At 42.3% G+C, this 24,925-nt stretch overlaps 1 pseudogene; it reads left to right on the forward strand.

Annotated features, from left to right (window-relative positions):
• The window catches only part of LOC111977934 (formin-2-like), a 78,351-nt pseudogene that overhangs the window by 39,477 nt on the left and 13,949 nt on the right, over positions 1-24,925 (forward strand).

Genomic DNA, 24,925 nt, shown 5'->3' on the forward strand with positions numbered 1-24,925 from the left:
CACATATTTATTGAAGTGAAACGCACAAAACAAACCATACCAGGCCAACATAGAAATAAACAACCTAGATTACCCACCCTAGTCACACCCCGACCTAACCAAAATAGAGAATAAAAAGGCTCTCTATGGTCAGGGTGTGACACAGACACTGTTTGGGATTTGTTCTCTAAGCCCTGCATCTAAAGAGAGAAAGGAGAAATACACTTTTTCGGAATCAAAGTTTTTGATTTAATTTTTTATGACTGTGGCATGGTTTTATAGATAGTCATGTTAGCTCTCCATTTGTGGTTATTTGGTCTTCTATTTGGCTGAAACTTTCATAAAACACTTCTGTGCGATGTAACCTTCCAGTAACGTTTTAGAGTGCTAGTGTTCATTCATCAGGGTTGGGGCCTTGCTCAGTGCGGTATGGAGGATACTGGCAGATGGTGCTGGGTTTGGTCATGAATGGGACGTCTGAGAGATATGAAACAGGCCTTATCTGCTCAACCCAGTTTGAGTCAGTAACTAGAACCTAATAAGTGAGTGTGAAAGAGCAGGCGGAGAGAAATAGAGAGCATGCGCAGAGAGCCTGGCCCTGTGATGACTATGGAGGGAGAGAGAGTGTGAAAAGGTTGAGGGTGAAGCAATAAGCAGAGAGAGAAACTGGCAGACAGTGTAGGGTGTGAGAGAGATAGACATGGAGTATGTGATGGAGTCACAGTGGGACTGTGAAGAAGAGAAAGGTGGGTGAATATTATAGAAGACAGCTTTTTTGAGGATTGTTTATCTTGTCTCACAGCAATTTTCTGTTGACAGACAGACATGGGAAAGCAGAATGAAATAAATAACTGACCGTTTCACTTGTTTCGCCAGTCTGACCACAGTATAGAAATACCTAAAGGCCTTTACACAGCAACAATCCTTCATGATTTACGGCAGATTAAGGCCAGCCATATGAATGCTTGGAAGAAGATCACTGGGTTGATGCTGTGACTGAGTTCGTCGAACGTATCTATTCTTCACACAGAGATGGTAAGGGGTAAGGTAGTGAACAGTAGCTGCAAAGAATTTCACAGAACACTCATTCAACTGATTTATCTATAGTTATATTACAGAAAGGATTACAGTTTGTTTCTATTTTATAGGTGGTTCTGTGGGAAAGTTTCAGTTAGGCATGCATGTATCATGCACGTTCATTGGCCCTTCATAATCAGAAGTACTGCAGGAGAGTATGAAAATGTCATGTTTATTATATCCTGTTCCTTTGAGATGAGCTTTGTTACCGTACTACATAGATCAAAAAAGTGTGAAAAGTCGATATGCGTACATGGTCTCACTGTGCTCAATTCCAGTGCATAACTCAACACCTCAGATTAAACAAGGTAGACTCACAGGGTATGTTCGTCTTTAAACTTTCAAAGTATTATACTTACAGGTGTACCTTGACAGAACCCATATTTATATTTTAGCTTAAGACTTCCAGTGTTAAAGGGGATTGCTGAAAACTTTGAGACTACCCCACTACTTTGAGAAAGTAGTCTGTACTGCAGTGTGTGAGACAGTGACGTGCGGTAGATAACAATGTAGCCAAGATAAACAAACGATAGCCTCTGATGGCCGCATATTTCATATCCTCCGACAAAAGGACACACTCAACTCAGCTCACCTCAGCTCAGTCATAGACCGATGTAGCATCGGCAGTTACAACCAATAGGTGGCACTAAAATAACAATAAATGTAAACATTTCATCCGAATAGTTTGCAACGCAAACTGCGTAGCCTTTCACAATGGATTTACAATTCTTCCAATTCACCGCACAAACATACACACACACACAATAATATTATTATGTGAAATATTATTACGCGCACATATATAATAAATAATGTTCTAACGAAAGGTCCATATCAACAATCAAAATGATTGAAAATGCAGATCAAAACGTTTAAAAAAGTGTCTAATCAAAACGAAATTCTATCTTGATAAATCAAATGCATCAAAGGGATGTTGTCTATTCTCATGTTCATTGAACCCGCAAATTGCATAGTTAAATGCATTTAGGCCTACCTATCCTTGTAAATGAAGTCCATTCATCGTCCTTCACGGTGAACTTCTCTGTGATCCAACCGATCTTAGAAAGTGTCAAACTCTTGTCTCCGGGCATCCACAACTTTCATTAGGTCACTGATACTGTATGTGCACAGCAGAACCCCATTCCATTATTTTATTCTGCATAACACGAGAGTGCATCAGTTTACCTGAAAATCTCCCAATAGACCATCAGCAGGAAGACGGTTGATGCCTTTGACAGCCTGATATCATATCCAGAGGCCATCAAGCAGCGTGTCGTCCAGAATAATACCAAGTTTGCCTTGAAAATCCAACTTGGAAAATTATTTGGGGTGCAGTATAGTGTCCATTTGTCAGGTTGTTATTTCTAGCTAGCTAGATATGTTCATTTCAAGGTATGCGATTACCAAACGATGTAGACACGCCCAAATGTGCAGAGCTTACCCCAGGCTTACCTACACAACATGTTTAGTCAAAACGTATGCGCAAAATATGAGATCAGCTCAATGCAACAAATGAAGCTAGGCAAAGCAGCGAGGCCTATGCTGACCCTGTTCATCAACAGTGACTGGAGTCAGTAACACGGATGGGTGGGAATGGATGGGAATGAAGGCATGCATACTCTGACACCTGTCCTGAGGTTTTGTATGCAGTTTTAGCAAATAGATTTTGAGAATAAAAAACACCAGAATCATTGAGGAAAAAATATTACATAACAAAAAAGATTGACCATTCTTTATATAATTGTGGCTTTTCATAAGAGCTTTTTTTTATAACGTTTTATTATCACTGGTGTCACCAGCTCATCAGATGGTCAGCAAGAACGGCCTTGGTACAAACAACCTTAAACCAAATGTACTTTAGATATGGGTATTTGTTTTTGTACTGTAGATTATTCATGTGTTGAAGGCACAGCAACAGGCCAAAGTCTGTTTCTCATATTTGTCATGGAGAAAATCCAGGATCAATTTCTCCACATATTTTAATATCAGTATTTAGTAGGGAAATGYGACTGTAATCAGTTCAGATATCTTGACATGAGTTATCTTTCAGTCCAGCATGAATGATAACTCAGGGGGCTAAAGGTATGAGTTTATGGCAGGTCTACCAAGGTTGAAATACATTAAGTTGTTTTACTTGTCATGACTGGTTAATTAAGAGTTCTTCGTGAGATGGGACCAAAATAATTTGTCCAATAGGAATTTAGTATAGATTATCTTTAAACGCGATATATTCTTTCCCTTCCTTTACAGCCATTCTCAACATGGACAACACTGTAGTGGACCTTGAGACCTTGCAATCGCTGTATAGCAATGTAAGTTGTTTGTAATGTATTCATGAATATATACTATGCTTTTTTGTTGTAAGTGTTTAATGACAAGAACTTTCACTGAGTGAAAATAGTTTTTGTCAGTGTTTATTACATTTACATTTACATTTACATTTAAGTCATTTAGCAGACGCTCTTATCCAGAGCGACTTACAAATTGGTGCATTCACCTTATGATATCCAGTGGAACAACCACTTTACAATAGTGCATCTAACTCTTTTAAGGGGGGGGGGTTAGAAGGATTACTTTATCCTATCCTAGGTATTCCTTAAAGAGGTGGGGTTTCAGGTGTCTCCGGAAGGGGGATGGACTGACTCGCTACCTGCGTCGTGAGGGAGTTGTTCCACCATTGGGGTGCCAGAGCAGCGAACAGTTTTGACTGGGCTGAGCGGGAACTGTACTTCCTCAGAGGTAGGGAGGCGAGCAGGCCAGAGGTGGATGAACGCAGTGCCCTTGTTTGGGTGTAGGCCTGATCAGAGCCTGAAGGTACGGAGGTGCGTTCCCCTCACAGCTCCTAGGCAAGCACCATGTCTTGTAGCGGATGCGAGCTTCAACTGGAAGCCAGTGGAGAGAGCGGAGGACGGGGTGACGTGAGAGAACTTGGGAAGTTGAACACCAGACGGGCTGCGGCGTTCTGGATGAGTTGTAGGGTTTAATGGCACAGGCAGGAGCCAGCCAACAGCGATTGCAGTAATCCAGACGGGAGATGACAAGTGCCTGGATTAGGACCTGCGCCGCTTCCTGCGTGAGGCAGGGTCGTACTCTGCGAATGTTGTAGAGTATGAACCTACAGAAGGGTCACCGCCTTGATGTTAGTTGAGAACGACAGGGTGTTGTCCAGGATCACGCAAGGTTCTTAGCACTCTGGGAGGAGGACACAATGGAGTTGTCAACCGTGATGGCGAGATCATGGAACGGCAGTCCTCCCCGGAGGAAGAGCAGCTCCGTCTTGCCGAGGTTCAGCTTGAGGTGGTGATCCGTCATCCACACTGATATGTCTGCCAGACATGCAGAGATGCGATTCACCACCTGGTTATCAGAGGGGGAAAGGAGAAGATAATTGTGTGTCGTCTGCATAGCAATGATAGGAGAGACCATGTGAGGATATGACAGAGCCAAGTGACTTGGTGTATAGCGAGAATAGGAGAGGGCCTAGAACAGAGCCCTGGGGGACACCAGTGGTGAGAGCACGTGGTGCGGAGACAGATTCTCGCCACGCCACCTGGTAGGAGCGACCTGTCAGGTAGGACGCAATCAAGCGTGGGCCGCGCCGGAGATGCCCAGCTCGGAGAGGTGGAGAGGAGGATCTGATGGTTCACAGTATCAAAGCAGCCGATAGGTCTAGAAGGATGAGAGCAGAGGAGAGAGAGTTAGCTTTAGCAGTGCGGAGCGCCTCGCTGACACAGAGAAGAGCAGCTCAGTTGAATGACTAGTCTTGAAACCTGACTGATTTGATCAAGAAGGTCATTCTGAGAGAGATAGCAGGAGAGCTGGCCAAGGACGGCACGTTCAAGAGTTTTGGAGAGAAAAGAAAGAAGGGATACTGGTCTGTAGTTGTTGACATCGAGGGATCGAGTGTAGGTTTTTTCAGAAGGGGTGCAACTCTCGCTCTCTTGAAGACGGAAGGGACGTAGCCAGCGGTCAAGGATGAGTTGATGAGCGAGGTGAGGTAAGGAGAAAGGTCTCCGGAAATGGTCTGGAGAAGAGAGGAGGGATAGGGTCAAGCGGGCAGGTTGTTGGGCGGCCGGCCGCACAAGACGCGAATTTCATCTGGAGAGAGAGGGAGAAAAGAGGTCAAAGCACAGGGTAGGGCAGTGTGAGCAGAACCAGCGGTGTCGTTTGACTTAGCAAACGAGGATCGGATGTCGTCGACCTTCTTTTCAAAATGGTTGACGAAGTCATCAGCAGAGAGGAGGAGGGGGGAGGAGGGGAGGAGGATTCAGGAGGGAGGAGAAGGTGGCAAAGAGCTTCCTAGGGTTAGAGGCAGATGCTTGGAATTTAGAGTGGTAGAAATTGGCTTTAGCAGCAGAACAGAAGAGAGAATGTAGAGAGGAGGGAGTGAAAGGATGCCAGGTCCGCAGGGAGCGAGTTTCCTCCATTTCCGCTCGGCTGCCCGGAGCCCTGTTCTGTGAGCTCGCAATGAGTCGTCGAGCCACGGAGCAGGAGGGGAGGACCGAGCCGGCCTGGAGGATAGGGGACATAGAGAGTCAAAGGATGCAGAAAGGGAGGAGAGGAGGGTTGAGGAGGCAGAATCAGGAGATAGTGTGGAGAAGGTTTGAGCAGAGGGAAGAGATGATAGGATGGAAGAGGAGAGAGTAGCGGGGAGAGAGAGCGAAGGTTGGACGGCGCGATACCATCCGAGTAGGGCAGTGTGGGAAGTGTTGGATGAGAGCGAGAGGGAAAAGGATACAAGGTAGTGGTCGGAGACTTGGAGGGAGTTGCAATGAGATTAGTGGAAGAACAGCATCTAGTAAAGATGAGGTCAAGCGTATTGCCTGCCTTGTGAGTAGGGGGGGAAGGTGAGGGTGAGGTCAAAAGAGGAGAGGAGTGGAAAGAAGGAGGCAGAGAGGAATGAGTCAAAGGTAGACGTGGGGAGGTTAAAGTCACCCAGAACTGTGAGAGGTGAGCCATCCTCAGGAAAGGAACTTATCAGGGCGTCAAGCTCATTGATGAACTCTCCAAGGGAACCTGGAGCGATAAAAGTATAAGGATGTTAAGCTTGAAAGGGCTGGTAACTGTGACAGCATGGAATTCAAAGGAGGCGATAGACAGATGGGTCAGGGGAGAAAGAGAGAATGTCCACTTGGGAGAGATGAGGATCCCAGTGCCACCACCCCGCTGACCAGAAGCTCTCGGGGTGTGCGAGAACACGTGGGCAGACGAGGAGAGAGCAGTAGGAGTAGCAGTGTTATCAGTGTAATCCATGTTTCCGTCAGTGCCAAGAAGTCGAGGACTGGAGGAAGCATAGGCTGAGATGAACTCTGCCTTGTTGGCCGCAGATCGGCAGTTCCAGAGCTGCCTGAGACCTGGAACCCACGTGGGTCGTGCGCGCTGGGACCACCAGGTTAGAGTAGCAGCGGCCACGCGGTGTGAAGCGTTTGTATGGTCTGTGCAGAGAGGAGAGAACAGGGATAGACAGACACATAGTTGACAGGCTACAGAAGAGGCTACGCTAATGCAAAGGAGATTGGAATGACAAGTGGACTACACGTCTCGAATGTTCAGAAAGTTAAGCTTACGTTGCAAAAAATCTTATTGACTAAAATGATATAGTACTGCTGGCTGGTGAAATGGGCTAGCTAGCAGTGGCTGCGTTGTTGACTTTGTTTGAAAGTGTAGCTGGCTAGGTAACCTCTAACTGGCTAGGTAACCTCGACAATTACTCTAGACTACACAATTATCTTGGATACAAAGACGGCTATGTAGCCAGCTAAGATCAAACAAATCAAACTGTGTACTGTAATGAAATGAAATGGAATACTACCTGTAATACTACCTGTGGAGCAAAGCGGAATGCAACTACTCGCCTCCAAACCAAACCGGAAGTGCGTATCGTAAAGGGAGAGGCAATAGAAGTGTTGTTTCTTGTATTATTGTCTTTTGTGTCTTTAGAGGACTGCTTCACCTTAATGTCCCCTTTCCCTTTTTTTCTGTCCTTATTTTGTCCACTTTGTCCCTTCTTTGTCCCTTCTTCTCTTCTGCCAACTAGACACTCCTTGTTAGCTAGCTAGCTTCTTTCAGGAATGTCCCTAGCAACTGCCTAGCAACAGGTAAACAACTTAGCTAGCTAAGAAAACGGTATAATTTTATGAAAAATTGTTACTTTTTCAAAAGCCTTTCTTCTTTGTTTGCTGCTTGTTTGGTCTCCTATTCAGTTTGCAGTTTTCTTTTGATTTTTTTCGATGTACTTTACTCTAAAAAAACATTTAAATTTCAATATTTGTAGGAGCTCATCTTTTCAGCTGCTGCTGCTTAATTTGGAACTCCGGTTTATGACATGTGGAATAAGAAAGATCAATCAATGGACAAGGAAACATGTCTACATTACCACAAGTCAGGTAAGATACATCAATTACATATATGCACAACAATATCAAATCAAATTTTATTAGTTACATGCGCCGGATACAACAGGTACAACAGGTAGACCTTACAGTGAAATGCTTACATATGAGCCCCTAACCAACAACGCAGTTAAAAAAAATATGGATAAGAATAGGAAATAAAAGTAACAAGTAATTAAAGAGCAGCAGTAAAAGAACAATAGCGAGACGATATACAGGGGGGTGCCGGTACAGAGTCCATGTGCGGGGGCACCGGTTAGTTGAGGTAATATGTACATGAAGGTAGAGTTATTAAAGTGACTATGCATAGATGTTAACAACAGAGAGTAGCAGCGGTGTAAAAGAGGGGGAGAGGTGTGGGGAGGCAATGCAAATAGGCTGGGTAGTCATTTGATTAGGTGTTCCGGAGCCTTATGGCGTGGGGTAGAAGCTGTTTAGAAGCCTCTTGGACCTAGACTTGGCGCTCCAGTACTGCTTGCCGTGTGGTAGCAGAGAGAACAGTCTATGACTAGGGTGGCTGGAGTCTTTGACAATTTTTAGGGACTTCCTCAGACACCGCCTGGTATAGAGGTCCTGGATGGCCCCAGTGATGTCCTGGGCCGTTCGCACTACCCTCTGTAGTGCCTTGCGGTCGGAGGCCGAGCTGTTGCCATACCAGGCAGTGATGCAACCAGTCAGGATGCTCTCGATGATGCAGCTATAGAATCTTTTGAGGATCTGAGGACCCATGCCAAATATCAACTAGATTTGTAGCTTTTGGACTGAACTTTATATTTCTAATAAGCGGTTAGGTATTAAACAATCATTGTTAAAATGTTTGCTCATGATTCATTATTTTAAGTTTCATGCCATATAAAGTGGGGTCTGAAATGATTGACACCATTTTTGACACCCTTTTTTGTAAAAAAAAGAATATAATATGTTTCTAAACACTTCTACATTAATGTGGATGCTACAATGATTACGGATACTATTGAATGAATAGTGAATAATGATGAGTGAGAAAATTACAGACACACAAATATCATACCCCCCCAAAAATGCAAACCTCCCCTTTTATTGTAGTGGTGAGAGGTTAGCATGTCTTGGGGGTATGATTTGTGCCTCTGTAACTTTGTCACTCATCATTTTTCACGATTAATTCAGGACTATTACTGAGTACCGCTCTCCATATTTTCAAGCAAAGTGGTGGCGGCATCATGTTATGGGTATACTTGTAATCGTTAAAGAATGGGGAGTTTTTCCGAATAAAATATAAACGGAATGGAGCTAACCACAGGCAAAATCCTAGAGGAAAACCTGCTTCAGTCGGCTTTCCACCAGACATTGGGAGATGAATTCACCTTTAAGCAGGACAATAACCTAAAACACAAGGCTAAATCTACACTGGATTTGCTTACCAAGGAGACATTGAATGTTCCTGAACGGCTGAAAATTGTTGTTTAGCACAACAACCAATTTGACAGAGCTTGAAGAATTTGAAAAGAATAATGGGAAAATGTTGCACAATCCAGGTGTGGAATGCTCTTAGAGATTTGCCAAGAAAGACTCACAGCTGTAATCACTGCCAAATGTGGTTCTAACGTGTTGATTCAGGGGTTGAATACTTATCTAATCAAGATATATAGTGTTTTATTTTCATGTATGTTTTACAAATGCTAGACTTTTTCCTCGCTTTGACATTACAGAGTATTTTGTGTAGATCGTTGACAAAAAATGATAATTAAATACATTTTAATCAAATTTTGTAACACAACAAAATGTGGAAAAAGTCAAAGGGTGTGAACTTTCTGAAGGCACTGTATGTATCCGTCTTTCGACGCCATTCTCGCCACTGGTGTGAATGGGCAAAGAGCTATATGTTCATCTCATCTGGCCATAGCAACGGTTCCAATCCAAGTGCCATTTAGCAAACTCCAGACATATACATTTGTTGGTTGCTCTCAATAAAGGCTTTCTTCCTGGCAACCCTTCCCTTAAAGCCTATTGGCATGGGGGTGGCGTCTATTTGTAGATTTGGTGAACCGAAGATGCCACCAGGTTATGTAATTCTCCAACTTTGGCCGTTAGATTTTTCTTTGCCTCCCTAACATCTTCCTCACTGTGTGTTGGGACAATATACGCATGTGACCAGTACCAGGCAAGTTTACCACTTTTCCGGTGGTTTTAAACGTCTTAGTTGTTGCCATAATAGTGGTAAGTGGTATATAGTCATTTCATAGCTTTTTTTTACCCATTGCCTGATTTATGAAGTTCAACAACCATGTGTCTCTCTTCGTTCGTGAGTGCTTTGCCTTTTCCCATAGTGATGGATGACAAAGGAATTTTAAATGCATGTCACCTCATGAAACAGGAATCCATGGAAGGCCACAATGCAGTTCCTTAAGATTGCCAATGTGAGTAAGACATTTAAGCGTGTTAACCCTCGCAAGGCTGGAGTGTTTATTGACATATTAAATCACTCCCTATCCCAGTCTGTCCCCACTTGCTTCAATATGTCCAACATTGTTCCTGTACCCAAGAAAGCTAAGGTAACTGAACTAAATTACTATCACCCTGTGGCACTCACTTCTGTCATCATGAAGTGCTTTGAGAGGCTAGTTATATCACCTCCACCTTACCCAACACCCTAGACCAACTATGATTTGCATACTGCCCCAACGGATCCACGGATGACGCAATCGCAATTGCACTGCACACTGCCCTATCCCATCTGGACAAGAGGAATACCTATGTAAGAATGCTGTTCATCGACTACAGCTCAAATCAACCCCACCCTGTGCAACTGGATCCTGGACTTCCTGAAGGGCCGACCCCAGGTGGTAAAGGTAGGCAACACACCTCCGCTATGCTGATCCTCAACACGGGGGCCCCTCAAGGGAGCATTCTCAGCCCCCATCTGTTAACCCATGACTGTGTGGCCACGAACATCTCCAACTCAATCACCAAGTTTGCAGACGACACATCAGTGGTAGGCCTGATAACCAACAACGTCGAGAATGCCTACAGGGAGTAGGGGGAGCCCTGGCGGAGTGGTGCCAGGAAAATAACCTCTACCTCAACGTCAAAAAAAAGAAGGAGCTGATCGTGGATTTCAGGAGAAAGCAGAGAGAGCAAGCCCCCATTCACATCAACAGGACCTCAGTGAAGAGGGTGAAAAGCTTCAAGTTCCTCGGCGTGCACATCACTGACAACCTGAAATGGTCCACCCACACAGACAGTGTGGTAAAAAAAAGGGGCAACAGTGCCTCTTCAACCTCAGGAGGCTGAAGAAATTTGGCTTGGCCTTTAAGACCCTCATGAACTTCTACAGATGCACCATTGAGAGGACCCTGTCGGGCTGTTTCACTGCCTGGTAAGGCAATTGCACCATTCGCAACTGCAGGGCTCTCCAGAGGGTGGTGTGGTCTGCCCAATGCATCACCGGGAGCACACTGCCTGCCCTCCAGGACATCTACAGCACCCGGCATCACAGGAAGCAGGAAGGCCAAGAAGGATTAAGTACTTCAGCCACCTGAGCCGCAGCCTGTTCACCCTGCTACCATCTAGAAGGTGGAGACAGTACAGGTGCATCAAAGCTGGGACTGAAAAACAGCTTCTATCTCCAGGCCATCAGACAGTTAATTATTCACCACTAGCTGTCCTCTGCCCAGCACCCTGCCCTGAACTTAGTCACTGTTACTAGCCGGCTACCACCCGGTACTCTACCCCAGTGGCGCCCCCAGACATTTTTCATAGGGGTGTCCAGATGGGGCCACTGAAAATCTTGGGGTGGTACACCAAAATCAAAAGCCATAACTGAATTTCAGGAATTCTATTATGTTGTAGTATATAGGCTAGTTGAAAACTATGTCAATATGAGAGTTAAGGAATCACACACTGATATACTTTGGTTTCTTATTTTACAGTTAATGTTTTAATGTTACTAATTATCTGATGTGCAAAGACTAATACTGGTACAGTTAACATTTTGAGTTCCACAACAACCTTGTTTTAATGTGTTATGTATCTGTATATACATGTGTTAGGCGATTCATTGTTCTTCAAATAGGCTAGTTGTCCTTTTCCTTAAAAAGACAAATATACAGCTTTAATTTGAAGGAGTACATTGATTGTAAGGAGCAAAACATTTACTGGGAACAAGCCTACTCAAGTTTAAAAACACCACACAGAAGCCTCCAATTCTTTTCAATACAGCTTTATTCGGCTGTTGCTATGTCTTTTTGTAAACTAAAATATTTTATTATATATGTCCAAAAATGGAGAAAAAATCAAATAAAAAGCATTATCATTGTACATTTTACTATAGCCAATGCACAACCTATTCATATCCCTGCTTTATTAGGCTACATTCTTCTCAAAACAGCTTTATTCGCCTTTTGCTGTGTCTTTTGGCAAACACATCCATTAAAATCATCAACATTTATGGCCCTAGCACTTCTTGACTCTACACCTAACACCCCCAAATTGCTCAATCTCTTGTCACTCATTGCATTTCTCAAGACAGTCTTGATTAACTTTAGCACAGAAAAACTGCACTCACATGTGGCAGTGCTCACAGGTAATGCAAGTGCAATTTTGAAAGGTTTAAACATCTCGTGGAACACCTCCCTATATGGCTCAAGGAAGCCTGTGAGCTCTATTAAACTGGTTGGTTCCAAGCCACTAGTTTGCTTCCTATCAAGAATTCGCTTTAGCTGAGGGAGCTCATATTCTAGATCCTCAGTGCTGCAGTTGTATTGTGAGGCAAATAGAAACACTACATTACAGGCTTGTATCCTTTGCATTATGACACAATTGTCTTCAGAAAATCGTCTCTTCACCTCAGAGAGAAGCACATCAACAATTGGAATGAATGAACCTGCCCGAAATGATCTCTTTTCTGGGATGACCTGTCTTTGAACTACTGGAGTAGAAATGCGGTACCCTACAAGCCTAGAGCTTGGTGTGACCTGACGCCCTGGAGGGCCTGGAGGTGCAACACCGATGTTGCATTGCTCGGCAAGGGTCACAGTATCAGTCGTGCCCAAATTGACAGATGTCTTATCTCACCAAAAACATTGGTGAATGTTACAAGGAGGCCAACAAACTGTAGATCTATTTGGGCTAATAGACCTCTTGCCTCTACAGCTCTGTCACCAATTCTCTCTTCAGATATTTCTTTCAGTAGATGTATGATGGCTGGCAGTCTGTCCCTCACTGTCTTGCAAGCATTGTACCTACATACCCACCGTGTCTCCATCAGCCTTTGTAACTCTCTCGGGGCTCGCTGAAACATCTCCCTTTGTACCTCTAGCCACCTTTGGTGCACATATGACCTTGACACAACGACATAGAGTTTCTGCAAAAGAGAAAAGAAACAATAGGCTCCAGGGATGCATTTCACACTGTCAACTAATACTACATTTAAGCAATGTGCATTGTAGTGAACATAAAAAGCTAATTGGGCCTCTGATTTAATGTGTGCTAGCACACCTGTGTTCTTTCCACTCATGACAAATGCACCATCATATGCTTGCCCTACTCGGTGGTTTCTGTAGTCAAGGCTTCTGCAGTATTTGTACAATTTTCTGTGCTGCAGCATCCAGGCGCTCTGCTGCTTCAAAGGTGAGGAAACGTTTAATTATTGACCCATTGTAATAGTATCGAATTACAAAGGACATCTGTTCCTTCTTGCTAATGTCTTTGGTCTCATCGACCATAACGCTGAAAGCCTCACTTTGTGCAACTTCACAAATGATTGAGGTGCGGACCATTTCAGCCAGGCAATCCATTATTTTGTTTTGTGTACTATGCCCAAGGTATGTTGCATTTCTTAGACTTGTCATTTTCTTTAGAATGTGTGATCATGCTTGGCTAGCAGTTCCATAATAGAGAGGAAATGTCCTTTATTCCGACCTTCCGTTTCTTCATGTGCTCTCTGTGCAATGTTTTGTGTAGCTATGAGGAGCAGGGTTTCTCCAACAGTTTTAATGTACTCTCTATTTTCCCTCACAAATGTATTATATTCTGCATTTAAGGAGGCTGTGAGAGAGCATTTGCTTGCAGTTGACTTTTCATATTCTGCCTGTGCTAACATAGCATTAGTATGTGATTCTGATTTGGCATGACCTACAAATCCCCCATCTTTGTAAGCTGCTTTTTTCCAATTTTGTAACCCCTCTTCAGGTGTAAACACTGAATCACCTGAGGAGGGGAGAATGAAGTGCCGGCAGACATATCAGTAGGCAGAGTCTTTACTCCGAGAGTATTCCAGCCATTTATGCGTACTTGTACCACTCTTTCATGAAGCCCCGTCTTCTATCCCCCTGAAGGAGGGACCCCTCTGCTCTTGACTGGGATATATCTAGGATGAAACAATAGGCAAAATCAGTTATTCTGATTTTAAAATAATAAAAGTAATAATAATAATAACATGAGTAGCTAGCCCCTCTCCATAGTAATTACCGATTACATTCCTAATATCAGCCTATAAACAATTCTATTCAGACCGCTTGGTTGTCAACCTTTGTGACTGTTGTTGCTGCCTGTTCCTCACTTTCGTGCCATGCTGCTGTCTGTTGTTCTTCACTGTGCTCTGTCACTGATGCTGCCTGTGCCTGTTTGTCGCTGTCATGTTCTGCCTCTGTTCTGTCATGCTCTCTCAGTGCCTCTGCCTGTTCATTGGCTTGCTCAATGATGTTATAATCATCTTCGACTGCATCCTCACTAACGTCCTATCCTCTGCTGCTGGTCCCCTGTCGACTGCGTCTCCACTGTACTACTTTTCTTCTTAAAGAAAGAAGAGATATCCGTGGACGTTCTCTTCATTGTCTGAAAATTGGCATAGCTACAGTGACCAATCCTAGCTAGTAAGCTAACACTATACCAGCTCATAACGTCAGCTAGCTAGATACTCTGGCAGTCCTAAATTCATCAAGTGGTTTGAAATCGTTCAAGAAAGCTACGATAACTTTAACTATAGTTAGCTACCACTCTCTGTGCTGCAGAGTAACCTTAAGACATAAACTAGCTAGCTAGCTAACCCCCCCCCCCCCAATCCTTGATTTAATTAGGCCCGAGAAGGCTTCGAGGACATTATCACTTTTATACAACGGGTTACCAACATATTCAAATAATGATTGATATATTTTCACTTTTTTTTTATGAACACTCTTGACATTCTCTCAACCAGCTTAACCTGGAATGCTTTTCCAAAAGTCTTGAAGGAGTTACCAAATATGCTGAGCACTTACTGGCTGCTTTTCCTTCCCCCTGCGGTCCAACTCATTCCAAACCATCTCAATTGGGTTGAGGTCAGGTGATTGTGGAGGCCAGGTCATCTGATACAGCACTCCATCACTCTCCTTCTTGGTCAAATATCCCTTACATAGTCTGGAGGTGTGTTGGGTTATTGTAGTAGTGTTTTCTTTGCAGCAATTTGACCATGAAGGCCTGATTCACGCAGTCTCCTCTGAACAGATGATGTTGAGATGTGTCTGTTACTTGAACTCTGTGAAGCATTTATTTGGGCCGCAACTTCTGAAGCTGGTACCTCTAATGAACTTATCCTCTGCTGCAGAGGTAACTCTGGGTTTTCATTTCCTGTGCCGGTCCTCATGAGAGCCAGTTTCATCATAGCGCTTGATGGTTTTTGCAACTGCAATTGAAGAAACTTTCAAAGTTCTTGATATTTCCGGATTGAATGACATTCGAATCCCAGAGCTGACAACATAAAAATCTGTCGTTCTGCCCCTGAGCAAGGCAGTTAACCCACTGTTCCCCGGGCGCCGAAGAGGTGGATGTTGATTATGGCAGCCCCCCGCACCTCTCTGATTCAGAGGGGTTAGGTTAAATGCAGAAGACACATTGAATTGACATGAATCACATTGACATGACTATATTCAGTTGTACAATTGACTAGGTATCTCCCTTTCCCTTTCATGTCTTAAAGTGATAATGGACTGTCATTTCTCTTTGCTTATTTGAGATGTTCTTCCCATAATATGGACTTGGTCTTTTACCAAATAAGGCTATCTTCTGTATACCACCCCTACCTTGTCACAACACAACTGATCAGCTCAAACGCATTAAGAAGGAAATAAATTCCACAAATACATTTTTAACAAGGCACACCTGCTAATTGAAATGCATTCCAGGTGACTACCTCACGAATCTGGTTGAGAGAATGCCAAGAGTGTGCAAAGCGGTCATCAAGGCAAAGGTTGGTTAATTTGAAGAATCTTAAATATAAAATATATTTTGATTTGTTTATCATTTTTGTTATTTATTATTTCATAGTTTCGATGTCTTCACTATTATTCTACAATGTATAAAATAGTAAAAATATAGAAAAACACTGCAATTAGTGGGTGTGTCCAAACTTTTGACTGGTACTGTATATATACATATATTTTGGACTCTGCTCGATCTGATATTTCTTAATTTCTTTCTTAGTATTTTTGGGAGTTATGTGTATTGTTTTGTTTTGTTCGGTATTACTGCCCTGTTGGAGACAGAAACATAAGCCTTTCGCTGCACCTGCGATAACATCTGCAAACTATTTGTACACAACCAATCAAATTTGATTTAATGTAATTGATTCATTAAAAAAGTTGAACGTTCATGCAGATTGTATTTTGTTTGTTTTTATTTAGATTAATCTTTAAGAGTGCCAGTCACTTTGACATGTATCTTTTTTTGAGAAAAAAAATATTGCTTCTCAATCTCATGGGGCGGCAGGTAGCCTAGTGGTTAGATCATTAGGCCAGTAACCAAAAGGTTGCTAGATAGAATCCCCGAGCTGACAAGGTAAAAATCTGTCTATCTGCCCCTGAACAAGGCAGTTAAACCACTGTTCCTACAGTAGGCTGTCATTGTAAGTAAAAATGTGTTCTTAACTGACTTGCCTAGTTAAAAAAATATTATTTATTTTTTCTGAGCAATTGTACAATATAATAATTTTCAATTTTTTGGGAGCGTACAATATAGCTCAGTATTTGTATGATTTTTTTATTTTTTTTTCTGCTCATCTTTATCAAGGGAGCTAATAATTTTAGACCTGACTGTAGTTACAGAAAGCTATTCTTTTATTATATAATGAAATATGTAATAGTCAATCCCCAGTACTAGCAACTAGTTGAAAATCAGTCAGTAATGTATTTTATTTTATTTGGACTACAAAACAAAAACCACAATTCCCATAAATGAAGTGGTCCTTCCTTGGAACATGTAGGAAGGTGGCCTTTTCATAACAGTCTTTTAATCTTTAGTTATTAACAGTTTAATGAATTTGTTCTGGTTGTCAGTTCCACAGCGTCTGCTCTGAACATTACTCTGTATCTGGAGTTTATGTTCCATCTGGTCCACTTGAAAGGCAAACTAAAGAAAATGTGCATTAAATACCAAAACAAACATGGAAACCACAAGCCCTACTGGTATGTGTGGTGTTTGGCCACAGAGTCAGCCCCAGTGTACAGTATGTCTGCTGGAAGGAGATATACAGTACTATTTCTCTATTAAACATATTTTTAAGCAATAAGGCACGAGGGGGTGTGGTATATGGCCAATATACCACGGCTAAGGGCTGTTCTTATACACAGCGCGGAGTGCCTGGATACAGCCATTAGCCGTGGTATATTGCCCATGTACCACAAACCCCCGAGGTACCTTAATGCTATTATAAACTGGTTACCAATGTAATTAGAGCAATAAAAGTAAACGTTTTGTCATACACGTGGTATACAGTTTAAAGGAAGAACCTCGGTCTGATATATCACAACTGTCAGCCAATCAGAATTCAGGGCTCGAACCACCCAGTTTATGGGTTGAAAGGTGTTGTCTCCGCTCTTATAAGACATGCATCAACATACAAGGGGAGTAGAGACATATTATCTGTATCGGATTTTAATGTATCCCTCTCCAATGTTATAATGGGCACTTTTAGTAAGTACAATGAGATAACGGGATAATGTCATAAAGTTTGTTATTATTTAAATGCTTTAGAATAAGACTCCCTAGTACAACCTGCTGGTTGTGAAGGTTCCAATAGCTACAGCCAAGCATTGTCATCAATAGCCCTGCATGACATTAAACCTGTCTCTTTCAGCAGAACATTCAGAGCCCGATGCATTGTTATGTCAATAAAGAGAAAAGCATGAAAAGGGGCATGTTTTTTCAATTTCAACCGTGATACAGTTTTAAGACGCTATGACATTCCTGAGAAGCTTTTGGCTGGACAACACAAGAGGCCCGTCCTTTGACTGCTAGAGCCACATTAATAATATTGATCATGTTAAAATTACTGTGACTTGAGACATGGTGTATTTTTTAGGAAATGTGTCACAACGGAGGATCAAAAGAGTCTTTTAGCGCTTAACCCACCCTCATCTCTCGCACCCCGCTCCCCGCGCCCTTCTCTCTCCTGCCTGAGGCTATGTTATTGAGTTGTGGAGCCAAATTGTTTCTATTTTGTATTGTGAGACTCCATCCTGTCTCCCGGTCTCTAAACCCTAACCACAGTTGGCAGCATAGCCACCATGACTTAGGAATGATGGGTTCTAATGGTTACACCCTCACAGTTCTAGAACACACACACAAACACAGAGCCATGGAGAAGTTCACTCCTCACTTCACAGTAAGAAATGGAGTCACCCTGTCTGTGGGCTCTTACAATAAAACCACTTCTGCTCTCACAACACAAACCCACAGGCAGGAAGGGGTCACTGTGAGGTACCCGTCCCCGCAAATATCAGGAGTCGGAACCTTCTGACACGACTCTTAGAAGTTCAGGGAACCACTCCCAACACCACATTACTTTGCACATGATAAGCAACAACATGACAAACCACAACAGTTACACTCATGAAATCTACACATAGGCTGTGACCACAGAGGCTGAGGGACATTATAACAACACTGTCACTTTGTATGGATAAACACAGAATTGATGACAATGACATACAGCACCAGTCAGAAGATTGGACACAGCTACTCATTCAAGGGTTTTTCTTTATTTTACTATTTTCTACATTGTAGTATAATAGTGAGTACATCATAACTTTGAAATAACACATATGGAATCATATAGTAACCAAAAAAAGTGTTAAACAAATCAAAATATATTTTATATTTGATATTCTTCAAAGTAGCCACCCTTTGCCTTGATGACAGCTTTGCACGCTCTTGGCATTCTCTCAACCAGCTTCATGAGGTAGTCACCTGGAATGCATTACAATTAACAGGTATGCCTTGTTAAAAATGTATTTGTGGATTTTATTTGCTTTTTAACCTCTCTAGGGTATGTGGGACGGTAGAATCTCACCTCGTCAACAGCCAGTGAAACTGCAGGGCGCCAAATTCAAAACAACAGAAATCCCATAATTAAAATTCCTGAAACATACATGTATTTTACACCATTTTAAAGATACACTTGTTGTAAATCCAGCCACAGTGTCCGATTTCTAAAAGGCTTTACGACGAAAGTAAACCAAACGATTATGTTAGGTCAGAGCCAAGTCACAGAAAAACAGCCAAAGAGAGGAGTCACAAAAAGCAGAAATATAGATACAATTAATCACTAACCTTTGATGATCTTCATCAGATGACACTCATAGGACTTCATGTTACACAATACATGTATGTTTTGTTCGGTAGAGTTCATATTTATATCCAAAAATCTGAGTTTACATTGGCGCGTTATGTTCAGAAGTTCCAAAACATGCGGTGATTTTGCAGAGAGCCACATCAATTTACAGAAATAGTCATCATAAATGTTGATGAAAATACAAGTGTTATACATGGAATTTTAGATCCACTTCTCCTTAATGCAACCGCTGTGTCAGATTTTTTTTTAAAGACGACAAATCAACCCAAAGAGATATCCGCCATGTTGGAGTCAACAGAAGTCAGAAATAGCATTAGAAATATTCACTTACTTTTGATGATCTTCATCAGAATGCACTCCCAGGAATCCCAGTTCCACAATAAATGTTTGTTTTGTTCGATAATGTCCATCATTTATGTCCAAATTCCTCCTTGTTGTTTACGCGTTCAGTACACAATCTAAACTCACGACGCGCGGGCAGGTCCAGGCAAAAGTTCACACGAAAAGTCATATTACAGTCCGTAGAAACATGTCAAACGAAGTATAGAATCAATCTTTAGGGTGTTTTTAACATACATCTTCAATAATGTTCCAACTGGAGAATTCCTTTGTCTTCAGAAATGCAATGGAACTCAAGCTAACTCTCACAGGAACGCGCATGGTCAGCGCATGGTCAGCTCATGGCAGACCTTACTGAATCCCCTCTCATTCGCCCCCACCTCACAGTAGAAGCATCATACAAGGTTCTAAAGACTGTTGACATCTAGTGGAAGCCTTAGGAAGTGCAACATGACCTCATCTCCACTGTATCTTGGATCAGCAGAGAGTTGAAAAACTAAAAACCTCAGATTTCACACTTCCTGGTTGGATTTTTTCTGCCATATGAGTTATGTTATACTCACAGACATCATTCAAACAGTTTTAGAAACTGCAGAGTGTTTTCCATCCAAATATACTAATAATATGCATTTCCTAGCATCTGGGCCTTAGTAGCAGGCAGTTTACTCTGGGCACGCTTTTCATCCAGACGTGAAAATACTGCCCCCTACCCCAAAGAAGTTAATGCGTTTAAGCTGATCAGTTGTGTTTTGACATGGTAGGGGTGGTATACAGAAGATAGCCCTATTTGGTAAAGACCAAGTCCATATTATGGCAAGAACAGCTCCAATAAGCAAAGAGAAATGACAGTCCATCATTACTTTAAGACATGAAGGTCATTCAATCCGGAAATCTTCAAGAACTGTGAAAGTTTCTTCAAGTGCAGTGGCAAAAACCATCAAACTGGCTCTCATGAGGAACGCCACAGGAAAGGAAGACCCAGAGTTACCTCTGTTGCAGAGGATAAGTTCATTAGAGTTACCAGCCTCAGAAATTGCAGCCAAAATAAATCATTCACAGAGTTCAAGTAACAGACACATCTCAACATCAACTGTTCAGAGGAGACTGCATGAATCAGGCCTTCATGGTCGAATTGCAGCAAAGAAACCACTAATAAAGGACACAAATATGAAGAAGAGACTTGCATGGACTGGTGGAAATCTGACCTTTGGTCTGATGAGTCCAAATTTGACATTTTTGCTTTCAACCGCCGTGTCTTTGTGAGACGCAGAGTAGGTGAACGGATGATCTCTGCATGTGTGGTTCCCACCGTGAAGCATAGAGGAGGAGGTGTGATGGTGAGGGGGTGCTTTCCTGGTGACACTGTCTGTAATTTATTTAGAATTCAAAGCACACTTAACCAGCATGGCTACCATAGCATTCTGCAGAAATAAGCCATCCCATCTGGTTTGCGCTTAGTGGGACTATCATTTGTTTTTCAACAGGACAATGACCCAAAACACACCTCCATGCTGTGTAAGAGCTATTTGACCAAGGAGAGTGATGGAGTGCTGCATCAGATGACCTGGCCTCCACAATCACCCAAACTCAACCCAATTGAGATGGTTTGGGATGAGTTGGAGTTAAGGAAAACCAGCCAACAAGTGCTCAGCATATACAGTATGTGGGAACTCCTTCAAGACTGTTGGAAAAACATTCCTCATGAAGATGGTTGAGAGAATGCCAAGAGTGTCCAAAGCTGTCATCAAGGCTAATGGTGGCTACTTTGAAGAATAAAAAAAAAAATGTTGGTTACTATATGATTCCATATGTGTTATTTCATAGTTTTGATGTCTTCACTATTATTCTACAATGTAGAAATAGTTTTAAAAAATAAAGAAAAACTATTGAATGAGTAGGTGTGTCCAAAATGTTGACTTATACTGTATTTCAGTGGTACAATAATAGCACCTCAATCTACGTTCTCATAAAACTCATTCATCAGAAAACAACATTAACTTGAAGTTTAGTGCCATACATGGGAAGTTTAGAAAAAAACTGAGTTGACCAGAAATGTGGGGATTGCGGTGACATTTGGTCCAAGTCATTTTCCAACAGTGCACCTTCCTCTGTATTTGAAATGCCACATGCAACTTTCTTTCATGCTGTTGTCGTGTCTTTGGCTATGCCGGATTAAGTGATATGACATGCTATTCTATAAAATCCTTTCTCTGTAATTAATATTACCTGTGTCCGCCTACCACGCTGCACCTTGGTCCGGTCATTTCCACCTAGACGACGGCCGTAACAACCTGATTGAGCTAATCATGTAAATGTAATTAACTAGAAAGTCGGGACACCACGAAAGAGTGTTTATAGAGCTGTTATCTTCTGAATAAACTCTTAAAGACTTAGTAATATTTTACATCAATAGCAGTCAATATTAATCGTCACCTTCACGAACCCTGGCTAACAAGTTGAATCAGCAATACAAAATTGGGTTTAATTATTTATTTACTAAATACCTGACTAATCACACAGAATTACATATACACAGAATGCAAATTATGTCATACAGAAAACGTCCCTGGTGGACGGAGCCGACATGACGGATGGTTACACAAAGGAAAGGGGGTTGGGTTTGAGTGAAAGAGCGGGAAGACTGAGGAACAAAGGGAGAAGCTCTGCTATCGTAAATACAGTATCTTATGCATTCTAAAATTACCGCCCATTTGGAAAAGGGAAATGCATTAAATATTTACTCTGAGCTGCGCTTCGGTAGGTTGGTCGTAGATGCTGGCCGTGTTGCACAACAGAGATCTTGCTGTCCTCGGAAGAATGTCTCTGGTGGTAAATGGTATACGTTGTAGTATCGTCGTTGTGTGTTAGACTGGATACGTCGTCCGTCCTTTCCTAGCCCATGTTTACAATGGCCGCTGCTAACTCAGCGGCTAGGAGGTATCACTTCTGTAGTGAATAAGCGTTCAAAGTTCATACCATTCGCAACCAAAGCTCACGCTGAGGTTGGCTTAGTTCTGTAGTTATTATCTGAATCCTTCTGACATCGGACAGTCGTCCTAATGTACCCGGAACAGAAAGTTATTCGCCCTTTTAACGCAGAGGCTGCAGGCCTCGCGTACTCGGAACAGAAGGTTACATTTTCGTCAAGGGCTTATATAGTGGAGGGAGAGAAGGGTGTGTTTCATAGTTTATAACCCATGTCTCTTCACAGGGGCAGGCCACTGATTGAGCAGAGCTCTAACCTTATGAAAACCCAATTCTCTCATTTGGAAGCTAAAATTACATTTAATCTTTTCACAAATAGTTTCATATTCAAACATTTAAATTGCACAACAATTCCATGTGAATCTGATAACTAGAATGTGTAGACTTTCCCAGGTACAGTTTATGTCATCCTGTCATCAGTCATAATGTCTCAGATGACAACCGAACTGACATCATATTCATTAAGTACCAACGCATATTTTCATCTGGTTCTATTACCGAAATATGGTTCCTTTCCCCCCACTTGTTTGATGTTCCCAGACTCTCTATGTTTAACAAAGGCTATTCAAGAGTCCTTCAGTAGAGTCAGAGAGAGAGGGAAGGGAGAAAGGTATTTATGGGGGGGATCATAAACCTTACCCACAGGCCAACGTCATGACACTGTCATAGCCAAAGACAAATGCACCAATTCACAGATCTCACCATCATATCTTCTTGTCCCCAAATTACTCCTCACATTGGTACAACCACAAGTTGAAAAAGGATATGTTTTGTGTTAGATGTATTTAAACATGTCGTAAACCAGAACCAGAGCTTGCCCTCGCGGACCCAAGGCTGAGTGTGTTGAATACTAATTTGCCACGTGTTTGATGCCAATATTTGATGTGCTGCTGCTGAGTTATGCCTGGGCCAGACCCTGGAGTCAACGTCGGCTCCCCTAACCTGCTTCTCAGACGAGCCGGAACTCATGAGAGACATACAGAGTTTACATTTCGCTTTGTCGGACGTTTTGTGGTTTTGCCAGCCTGCGCCAGGTCTGTCAACCTCTATTGTCTTTGTCTTTGTGAAATGAGAGGGCATCTCTGGCCTGGTTCATTTTGTATAAAACTGTGGTTTTGTGTCTGGAAAGTGAAAAACATGTTGGAAATCGAAACAATACTGTAGGTTTCACCCTATAGTGTTTATAAAGTATCTACAATGGCTGTATTTTCCAACATTCAGTTCCCCTGAAAGTGAAATAACAGGGTTTGTGTGCATGCATGGTATATCTCAAGTACAAGGTATATTTTGAGTGCCACTTACTGTTTACCCAATATCACACTCCTTACTTATTTCAGAGAGCCCAGCAAGATGAGATGGAGAAGATTGAGAAGCACATCAAATCATCCAAAGGCAAGAACGACGCAAAGCCATTGGACAAGCCTGAACAGTAAGAGCAAATCTTTCCTCTGTGCCAAGTCTGTCCTGTTTCTGTTTCTCGCTCAATTGTTGGTGATAGGAAAGGTCAGGAAAATAGCAATTTCTAAATAGGCCCTGTTTAAGTATTTTAACACTACAATTTTGTTATTTTTCTTTCCAATTTTCTAAGGTTTCTCTTCCAGTTGTCCCAAATCCCCAATTTCTCAGGAAGGGTGTTTTGCATCCTCTTTCAATCAACCTTTGTTGAATGTATCTCCTCCATCCTCCGGAAAGTAGAAACCCTTCAGAGGGTGTGTACGGTAAGTCTCCTCTCCTCCATCTTTCTGAGAACAGCATGTCGTGGACAATGTAATGTACAGCCATGCATCGAGAGTGTTGAGAACATAAGGAATGAGAGCCATTCTCTGCAGATGGCAAATATACAGTATGCCTCATTGATACTAGAGGCACTGAACTGAACTATCTCTCTCTTCTTCTGTTTGTCTGTTTACACCTCTGTCTCCTCTTTCTCTTACCAATTCTCTTTTTTATTCTCCTTATTTCTTTGCTCCCTCTTCTCTACCCCTCTCTTATATATTCTGTCCCTCATTTCTCTACATCTTTCTCCTTTCCTTTCTCCTTCTCTTCCCTCTCTCCCTCCCCTTCCTCTACCTCCATGTCTTTCCCCATGCTGTGTGTCAGACTCTGCAGAGTGCTCAGTGTGTGTTGCAGGTGCTAGGCCTCATCTTAGCTTTTGGGAACTTCATGAACGGAGGGAACCGATCGCGTGGGCAGGCTGACGGCTTCACTCTGGAAATCCTGCCAAAACTCAAGGACGTCAAGAGCAGTGTGAGTGTGTGTTGAGCTCTGACCATAACTGCTCTATTATGGTGCTTAGGCAATTCTTTGCCCCTAAATGAGTGAGTGACTGACTGTTTATTAGATTTTAGTGTATGACCAGTGCTGTCATGTAAGAACATAGTGCTCAGTGTTTACGGTATTGGAATCCTAGAGAGATGCCCATAAAGAACATAAGGACACGTTACTAGCTCTAAGTTATGACATTCTCCCCAGCAGAGATTTCACTTGTGTTTGATCCATTGCTTTGAGGTGATGAACTTTTAAGTCCTCTTCTGATATGTTCTACATACCAATCGAAACATTCTGCTCT

The sequence above is a fragment of the Salvelinus sp. IW2-2015 genome, linkage group LG18 (assembly GCF_002910315.2).
Source record: "Salvelinus sp. IW2-2015 linkage group LG18, ASM291031v2, whole genome shotgun sequence".
NCBI lineage: Eukaryota > Metazoa > Chordata > Actinopteri > Salmoniformes > Salmonidae > Salvelinus > Salvelinus sp. IW2-2015.